Source organism: Suncus etruscus, chromosome 3, assembly GCF_024139225.1.
Source record: "Suncus etruscus isolate mSunEtr1 chromosome 3, mSunEtr1.pri.cur, whole genome shotgun sequence".
NCBI lineage: Eukaryota > Metazoa > Chordata > Mammalia > Eulipotyphla > Soricidae > Suncus > Suncus etruscus.
In genome coordinates, this window is record NC_064850.1 from 160140831 (window position 1) to 160150771 (window position 9941).

The 9941-nt window shown below is 41.7% G+C and overlaps 1 protein-coding gene across 1 annotated transcript in view; it reads right to left on the reverse strand.

The window, feature by feature from the left end:
* Nucleotides 1–9410, reverse strand: part of B4GALT6 (beta-1,4-galactosyltransferase 6) — a 78894-nt gene extending 69484 nt beyond the window's left edge. The window contains exon 1 of the mRNA XM_049770215.1: nucleotides 9073–9410. The gene's annotated coding sequence lies outside the window, so the exon portion shown is untranslated. The remainder of the gene's footprint in view (nucleotides 1–9072) is intronic.
* Between the last annotated feature and the right edge of the window lie 531 nt (nucleotides 9411–9941).

Consider the following 9941-nt stretch of genomic DNA (forward strand, 5'->3'; position numbering starts at 1 on the left):
CCAGCCCTTAATCTCTTCCCAGCTCCAACTCTAGGCTTCTGAGATCCCCTCAATGCTCTGAGTACTGCCAGGTGTGCCCCAAGTCTCCCTCCTCCAAAAGAGTACCATTCTTTGGTGAGCAGTACAACCAAACTGCGTGCAAATGTCAATCGAGTACTTGATGATGGGGCAATACCTTTCCAATATTTGAAAAGACTAACAAACTTAGTATCTACTTAAAAAAGTCTTGTAATCATGAAAGACTCATAAGGAAACATGATTCTTCTTGTATTAAGCAATGTATCTGTCTACTCTGTTCATGTTATAGAAGAAAAAAACTCTTCACCATTATGGTCACCTCTGTTTGCAGTACAACATACTACTAAGAACAAGTTAATCTGGTTTTTAAAAGCTAAGAATGATTCAGCAAAAGATGAAATTATATTAGTCAATTTATAAAAGGTAAACCTGTTTAGTACTCTATTTTTTTCACACACTATTTGGGTTATTAATAAGAAATAAAGTTCTCAGAGTCTAAAATTACCTAGGGATCTATATTCAAAATGAATCAGAATTAGAATATCTGGTGATAAGACCTGGAAAATAAGAACTCATTTCAGAACTCATCTTTTTTTTTCTCTTTTTTCCATGTTTTTTAGAACTTATCTTTTAAAACCATTGTTAATACTCTCTAAAACTAGTAACATTTGTAACATACTTAAAAGTAGATTTTTCCTTTCATAAAAAGCTATATTCTTTACAAACCTTTCTAATTTATGCCCAGTTCACTCAAACATAACAAAATATGCTCATTTCAATGAAAAGACAACACAATGATTTGATGGAACTAAAGATTTTTACTAACTTGAGTAATTAAATAATCGTGAAAACAAAGATAGAAGCAAAGAACTAGGTTCATTATTTCAATGAAAAGGTTTTTTAATTTTTTAAATTACTAAGTATGTTTTACTAAATATTTTGCTTTTCCACACTGCCAAAAATTTAACTACCGATAAACATCTTTTTAGCTATCCATCCTATATTAAACAAAGAGGATTTTTGTTTTATTTTGTTCAACTTCTGCCAAGTTCTGTTTTCATCATGAACAAGTGTGCCTATGAAACATAATGAATCAATTTGGCACAATATAGAATTTAGGAAGTAGAGAAAAATAAAACTGGGGTGCTATCTGAAATTTTCCAGTGAGCCCAAAACATGAAGCAAAATATTCAAGATTCGAGTATACTCTTCATTTGCCCAATACCAATGATCATATAGAAATCCTCAGAACAACTTTCAACTTTCACTTAAGCCAGATTCAACTTGAAATAAAATTACTTGTGTATTAGTCTCTTTATTGTCCTGACCTAAAGCAAACATGGAAAGTAAAGGTCTTTCAATACAAAATCTGTTTGTCCTCCAAGTATAAAAGAAAAAAACAAGTTTAGAGGGATAAGAAGGGAAATCAGAAAAAACAAAAATGAGTGAATAGGACAAGGCAGGCAGCTGTGATTGAGATTAAAGTCTGAGGTATGGTGCCAAGAGTCGCGTGATAACGTATGGCAGCCATGAAAACTGACCAGTATCATACTGAAAATACACAAAGCCCACTCGGGTTTTGCACCTCTAGGAACTCCCACATGAGATGTAAGAAATGCAAGTTTTTCTATGCAAATTCACTCCACTCATCTCAAGCAGACTTCTACCCACCTGCAAGCTATATGTTAGGTAAAGACAAACATGAAAGGCTGCCCAGAAAAGGAGTCAAAAAAAAGTTGTGTGGACAGAAGAGGGCCTGGGACAGGGACAAGTCTGGACCTTGAATGGGTGAGCAACGATGTATCACCTTCTGAATGCATATTATAAATGCCATACAACATGACATATGAAATAAGCACATGCTAGGTAGCTACCAAAACAAAGCACCATGTCCAGCATTAGCAGAGGATCCTGAATTGGGATCCCCGAAGCCTGAAATCATATCATAAAAGGAGTAAAGCAACTTATTTCATTGTTCACTCCTCAGTCATATATAAACCAGAGTCAATAACAATTAAATCAGGAGACCCAAACTTTAACAACCAAGCTTTAAAAAGGTGCCTGTCAAGAGGGCAGGTATGGGAGAGGTATGAGAGAAGTATGGGAAGGAACTTGGGAATACTGGTTGAGGAAAATTGACACCAATGGTGGTATTGGTTCTAGAATACCATAGATATGTCTAAAATTCAACAATGAATAAGTTGGTAAGTCACAATGCTTTAATAAAAAAAATCGTTTTTAATGGTTTGGTTTGTTGACATTAACCTCCAAATCTGCTTCATTGCTTCCCCGAATAGTTTCATCTTTCTTTCATATAGTATCTCTTTAATTGACTATAGAGCTCCCATTTCTCTCTAAATCTTCCATTTTTCAGGGCTATATTGATGAGTTTAACTCAGGAACAATGAAAAGTTGGGATCTCCTAAAAATATCACCTCCTCCAGCTGACCACTAACATGAGACTTGGCAAGGAACTATCTTGATCTGCCAGAATAGCTTTCTTGATCATAAAATTGTCCTACTAGCATGGAGACACCAAGATCTTTGTGTATAAGGTTCCCATATTCCTGGAATTTTAAACATAGAAGCAAAAACAGGGGTTCTGAGAGAGGAAAGGACATCATAGCTAAGATATACAGAGGACAAGGCCTACTTAAAAAGAAAAAGCCACCTGAGAAGTCTAGTGGCACATCTTGAGAAAAACTGGTGTGACTGGGCTTAGAGAAGCAGGACAAAGTTTCCATCTAAGGAGTTCAGAGCAGACCCCTATAAAGCCAATTCTCATCAGGTCCTGAAAGAACCCTCAACGGCACGCCTGGATGAGGGACATTAGTGTTTATTGGAATGTCAAAGCTACCTCCCAAAAGCGGAGCCCACACCCTAGGCCACTAAACACTGCACATTCACAAGCATCACCTATTTGTCTTGTGACCAGTAATGGCCTTTGCTTCACTTTGTTTAAACTTCCCAGGTGTAGGCAAACCTCTGCATCATATTGGGGAGGCCTCTGTGTAAGTATCTTACCCTTCTCCACAATGAACTAGCCTTCTGCCTGCAACTACTCCCTGAGAGGTTTGTCTTGAGACTCCAGGGACTGGTCCTCAGCCTTTTCTGCCCCACCCTGAGCTGTTCTTCCCTGGCTTTGTTGTGAACTCACCTGGCATCAGACACCACCAGGCAACATCCAAACCTACACTACACTGCCTCAAAAGAAAAATATAGTGTTTCCCACCCCGAATTTCAAATAATCTTTGGAATACCTGCATAGAGATTATAAATCTAAACAAGAAGTTTCTCCTTTAAAATATTCCACAGAAATTGCTATTTTTACCTATAATAAACATTAAAAGACAGTAATGACAAAGTCTGCTGCAGAATAGAATCATCATGATCTCATTTTATTATGTTATTTAATAGACCTCAAATCTATTCATGAAAAGAATCAGGTGGAGAAGGAATACTATTCAGCCTATAAGAAGAAATCATAATTTTTGCTTACAACATGGATGGAATTCGAAAATGTCACATAGCAAAATTAACAGAAAATAAAAGAAAAATATAAGACAGTCTCACTCATAGGTGATATATAAAAGAAATTGTTTATAAAGAAAGAAGGCAAGGAAAAGATAATGTCTAGTGAAAACAAACTCTTAAGTTCTGGCAATAAAACTGAGGTTACAAAGCAGGTTGAAGTCCTGAAAGTTTTCAAGGAACTATGTTGGCAGGAAATGGCACTTTGATTGTTCATGGGCTTGTTGTGTTATATCATTTCTTTAGCCCACATTACATTAATAAAAAAAATTTAATCACGTGGAAAATTATGTCTAGGAGCCGGAGAGATAGCATGGAGGTAAGGCATTTGCTTTACATACAGAAGGATGGTGTTTAGAATTCTGGCATCCCATATGGTCCCCCTCAAGCCTGCCAGGAGCGATTTCTGAGCGGAGAGCCAGGAGGAACCCCTGAATGCTGCCAGTGTGATCCTCCCCAAAAAAGAAAAGAAAATTATGTCTAGCACTATTACTTTTCAATGAATTAATTTTCCCTTCAAAATTGCCTGATTTCTTCTAGGTAAGATTTAGACTTATTTAATATTTAGATTTATTTAAACAGAAATAATATAGCTGAGTTAGATATACTGCTAAAGAATGGCAATCTAACAGAGGCACTTTGTGTATGGACTGGATCAACTGACTCTTATAACAAAGAAAATGTGGTGAAAGTAATGGGCTGTACTAAGAGGCCAGTGTGACAACAACTGATTGAAGTTCCCACCCAACAAACTGCTAAGAACGAAGCACAAAAACAAAGACCTTACCTGGTCTCACTAATTCCAACCTTTCTCCCCACAAGACCAGGAAACTACATGGATCCTATCAGATGTATACCTCAGGGCCTTGTACAGATAAACATCCTGTACAAATAAGTAAATAACATCCTCCCAGATCACACACATCTGTAACTAGTTCTGTTCCTAAAATCTTCAAACCTGGTCTCATTCCTGTGATGCCCCCTTGGCTCAGGTTTTCTAAGTGTCATGGTCCTTTGAATCTTCTTTCCCCTTTCACTTCACCCAGCCCTGCTCCCCAACCTCAGTAAATGAGCCCCTTTCATTGGACAGTTGTCTTAAGCCCCACTCAAGGCTGGAGCCTCTTTCCAAGACAAACCAGGGACCTTATACTTACCAAACTGGGCCCAAATCTGAAGAGCCTCTGAAAGGAGCCATGGAAATCAGAGATCTTGACGAGGAGAATGCCAAATGGACCTCTGAGATGCAAAACATACTGGAAGAGTTCAGAAAGAGCAGAACCAGGTGTACCCAGTCAGGGCTCTGAGAAAACTTCGGAGAACTAGAACACCAACCAAAAGGGCAGACTCTCAGGAAGGGATCTACCTATGCAATTAGCTCCCACAGCTCAGAACTGATGCTCATACCCCTGTTCTGATCTCCATCATCCCAAACCCAACAGATGGAAAAAGAAAACAAATAACAAAACACTGAGCCAGGAAATTTGTATAAACACAGAGAAATTCACCAAAGTAGCCCAATCAGATTTCACCTCGACTCAAAAAGAAAACCACTGATTAGCAGAAAGGTCAGGACCTCTGCTGAGTACTGTAATTTGGACTGGAGTAAAGTTATGATTAGGGAAGTTGTCCGGTATTCCCCACAATACTGCCCAAAAGCTTAAAGGTATACTGACTTCTTTCCCAATCAAGAACAGTTTTTGGTAAAGCTGAGGAAGCTACACAAGGGAACCCTAAGTAAGATGCTCTCAATCTGGTGCCTCTGTCATCCAATACTTTATGTGATGATCAAATAGATATACTCGCTATTTTCTGGAATCTATCATGGCTTCACTGCTCCCTCTAATTAGAATTCCTTGGTTCAGTCCAGAGAAATCCTATTCCAGCTTCAATGGCCCCCTCCAATTTACCACCTTCATCTGCCTTCACTCTCTGTTGCCTGCTTCCCATGGACTTGCCAGAGCTCTTCCACAAGGTCCACCTCATTGTAGTATGACAAAAGGAGCAATATCTTAATCATCTGCTTTCGGTGCCTCAAACATCTAAAGTTCTTGCTTCATATCTGCTGAATGAATCAGTCACACATGGCTTCATACTAAATGGGATTCCACTTTCAATTCAGCCTGGTCAAGTTTCCCTTGAAGCTTCCCTCACCTTTCTGCACTTCTGCATAAAGGCTGGCAAAGAATAAGAAATCATGCAGGTTCCTGCCTCTCCAGGTAAAGGAGGGAAATTTCTCCATGAACTGCCCAATGCAGAGAGCCAGTATCTGTAGACCAGTATCTAACAGGTAATAAAGTCATACTATAAAGACAATTCCTGTTTCTCCCACACACATTTTTTTTTATTTTTGGGCTATACCCGGCGTTGCTTAGGGGTTACTCCTGGCTGTCTGCTCAGAAATAGCTCCTGGCAGGCACAGGGGACCATGTGGGACACCGGGATTCGAACCAACCACCTTTGGTCCTGGATCGGCTGCTTGCAAGGCAAACGCCACTGTGCTGGCTGTTCTATCTCTCCGGGCCCAAATAATGAGTTCTAACTTTGATGAGAACTCATTGCAGATAATGACCCAAACTGACCCATCAAATTTGGAACAGTATGAGCAAGCAGGAAAACTAAACAGCCTAGATTGTCTACACTCCATCGCAGTGTATTGTTCAGAAGGAAGAGAGGGAGCAAGGGAGGGACACAGACAAAATTAATCTAAAGACTAACTGAAATAATGAACTGTCATGAGAAGGAAGATAACAAAAAGAGGAATCTAGATGGAAAAGGAAGGAAAATATAATTCAAGTTTAAGAAAAAGGATGGATAGGATTAACGTGAATTTTGTAATAAGAGACTTGAAACATTTATTTAGGATCAGCCAAAAAAATGTTCTAGACAGTGTATGCTATTAGTAATAAGAAAATCTTATTGTCCCAGAATGCAATTTAGGTGAATTATGAGGATCTATGTATATCCAATGTAGACTACTTATAAGATCCAAACTAGTCAGGCATATTTTATTACTAACAACTCCATGATGAAATGAGATACACGCATTTATGCATTCCTGCAGCATATCATAGTAGCATGGTTATACTGAAAATCAAAGTGTGCCATCGACTGTCACACTGTGAATTAACTACATTTTTCATGGAACATCATTTTTATTTGAAAGAACAACTGCAAACTGGTTATTTAAGCTGCTATATTTGACCTACATTGTTCCAGAAATGAACAAAGTTAGCCTGACACCTCAAGAAAAACTGACAGTATTTGTTGCAAAGAAGAAAATCCAAGCATTTAAACATGATTATATCAATTTTTGAAATTACTTCCTAATATTTAAAAGATAAAAAAATTGAAGATAAATATAATTTTAGCTGCTACATTTAACTATATCAATTTAACATGGCAGATAGTACTTTATAAGTTTTGATTTTTACTCTTGATTGCATAATATTAAAGTTAATTATAGAACCTACAAGACAGTAGCTAATGTACTAGTATTTAAATTAGCACTTGAGTCCAGTGATTAATTTTAAGAAACACTTATCCTATAATCAATGTCCCAACAAACCCTATCAATGTACAAATAAAATATGAATGTCTATCAAGTAAAAATTGAAATTCTAATTTCCTTGAAATAATTTCTCAAATATCATAACTTTAATGTGTCAGAAGATACCAAGAAATAAATTTCTTGAAAGCAGCAACATTTTTTCCCAAATTTTCTGAGTCAAATTTGTGATAAAATAGCATACCATAAAGATGTCTAACCTTTAAAGAGCTGCATGAGAAAGTAAAATTGCTGCAGATAAAATATGCTAGATTACCAAAATGGCAGGAGTTTAAGAAAAGTCTGCTATTTTGGCTAACTACTTTAAATCCACTGAACTACTGTCATTTCTAATATAAGCTTAAAGGTGGTGGTGGGGGTGTTTTATTTAGCTAAAAGAAAAGACTGCAGGAACGGAAAATACCATGTTAAAATATTCATACCTCCTCAAATTTAATCTAAAACTTCTATTTTAGGATACAGCAAGGCCTCAGCAATTCATATCTCAGATTCATAATCTGAGTTTAACCATCTTCCTTGAAGTGAAAATTACATCAGAAAAAAAGTCATACGGTAATGTTACCTTTTTTAGAAAATGAAACTCTGTCCATGAGACTCCCTCCCCTACCCCACAATTTAGTCCTCTCTAAGTATCCAGAAATGCCCTAATAATCTCAAAATTCTGCAGGTGTTTCCACGTTATAAAAGTCCTTGCATCTTTAGCTCAGGGAAGAAATGGCACTGGCTCAAAAGACTATTTCTATCTGGAAAGAAGTGAGAGAGAGAGAGAGAGAGAGACAGAGAGAGAGAGAGACAGAGAGACAGAGAGACAGAGAGACAGAGAGACAGAGACAGAGAGACAGAGACAGAGAGAGAGAGAAACAGAGACAGAGACAGAGAGAGACAGAGACCGAGAAAGACAGAGACAGAGACAGAGAGACAGAGACAGAGAGAGACTGCTAAGTAATTTTATGTTAAATACACAAGAGCTGGGTGGGGAGGGCAGAAAAGTTTTGGAAATGTGATGAGCTGTAATAGCCATAAATAAATAAATAAATAAAGTTCCTATTACCTAAAGAACTAGGATGTTTAATTAAGAGGCCAAATCCAATAGATAATAGAAAAGTAAACTTAGACCCCAAAACCAAAACTGATACATAGGTAAACATTTTAAACTACAAGGGTCGAAGACACAGTACAGCAGGTCGAGTGCTCCTCTTCCTTGCACACGGCCAATCCAAGTCCGATTCCCGGCACTACATGTAGTCCACCAGGCAAAGAGGCAGAAGTAAGCCGTGAGCACTGCCAGGTGTCAATAAAATAAAATGAAATTTAAAAAACATTTCAACTATTGACTATCTTACACAATTAGTATTTTAGTCACTCTCAGAAACCATCTTAACAGTCGTCGATCCACCCTTGAAAAGCCAACTAAATCGTGGAGCCCCGTTTTACAAGACCACGCATCCCCCACAAATTCCAGAAATGTGTCACAAATGTCCACTGACCCCATTCTTTAAAAAAAAAAAAAAAATTAAAAAGTGACCTAGAACATGTGACCATAGACGTTCTTGAACTTGATCTCATTCCAGGGTGTTGGTTTCCCCCCATGTCAGTCCTACAACCAGTCGTTCCTATCTGATGGGGTTGGAACCAAACTATGATTAAGCATTAAATTGAAGCCGGCGAGCTAGCTATTCCATGCCCAAAGCTGCCAGGCATCCCCACGTCAGATGCGTCCGCTAACTGCAGCCTCTTAGTGAGAAAGAAAAAAGAAAAAAAAACGTGCAAAGAATGAAACTCGGGGACCCAGGCCGTGCCCCGAAGGGAGGTCTAGGCGACACCCCGAACATAACCTTTCGAACCCAATTCCTCTCCGACACCAGACTCGCCTTCCTCCGGCTCCCAACGCTGCAGAAGTGGCCGCCCGCATTTCCTCCGGGGTGACCCCTGCCAGGGAGGGTGTGTCGGGTGCTTACCGATGCCGGGAGCCACGTAGATGAAGTAGAGGCAGGACGAGGACAGGGAGAAGAAGAAGATGAAGGCGAACAGGGAGCGATTGGAGACGCGCAGCATCCGCCTGGGCACAGACATCTTCCTCCGTCTTCCCCGGCCTGCGGGCAGGGCAGCGAGGGCTGCGTCCCCTTGTCGGGGCCGAATTTAGGGCTGCACAGTCCGGGCCCTAAACTTCCATGGAGGTGCCAAGCATCCCGAGGTCGCAGTCCCGGAATGGGCGGGCGGGGACCTAATGAATGGGGAGGCTGGAGAACCGGGGGAGGGGGCGGGAGAGCAAGGCAGGGGGCGCCGGGGAAGGGAAGGGGAGAGCGGGGGCGCAGGGCTGGGGCGATCTCTCTCTCTCGCTCGCTCTGGGGGCGAGCGGAGGCCGAGGCGAGAGCGCAGGGCGCAGTGCAGGTGGGCGAGGGCGGCGGGTCTGCGCTCCCCGGGCCCGCTCCCTCTAGCAGCGCCCCGGGGCTGCAGGTACCCAGGGCCCCCGGCGCCGGGGATCCGGCCCGCGCGCGCTCCGCAGGCCCGCAGCGCCTCCGGGCCGCCGCGTCGTGGCCGCGCGCCCCGGGGTGGCAGCCGGCGCGCGCGTGCGCAGGGGCCCGCGGGGGCCCGGGGGCGCGGCGCGGTCGAGGGCGGCGTCCCGGGGCGCGCTCCGGCTGCGGCCACCGCCGCCCGCTGCCCGCACCACCGCAAGGGCGGCAACCGCAGCGGCATGCCCGCTCCCCGAGCCTGCAGGAGCGGGGGGCCGCGCGGGGGGTCCCGGGAATAGGGGAGCGCCAGCGGGACCCGCGGGCCAGGCTGGACACCCCCGGAGCTCCGAACCGCTGTGCCCGCCCCGCGGAGA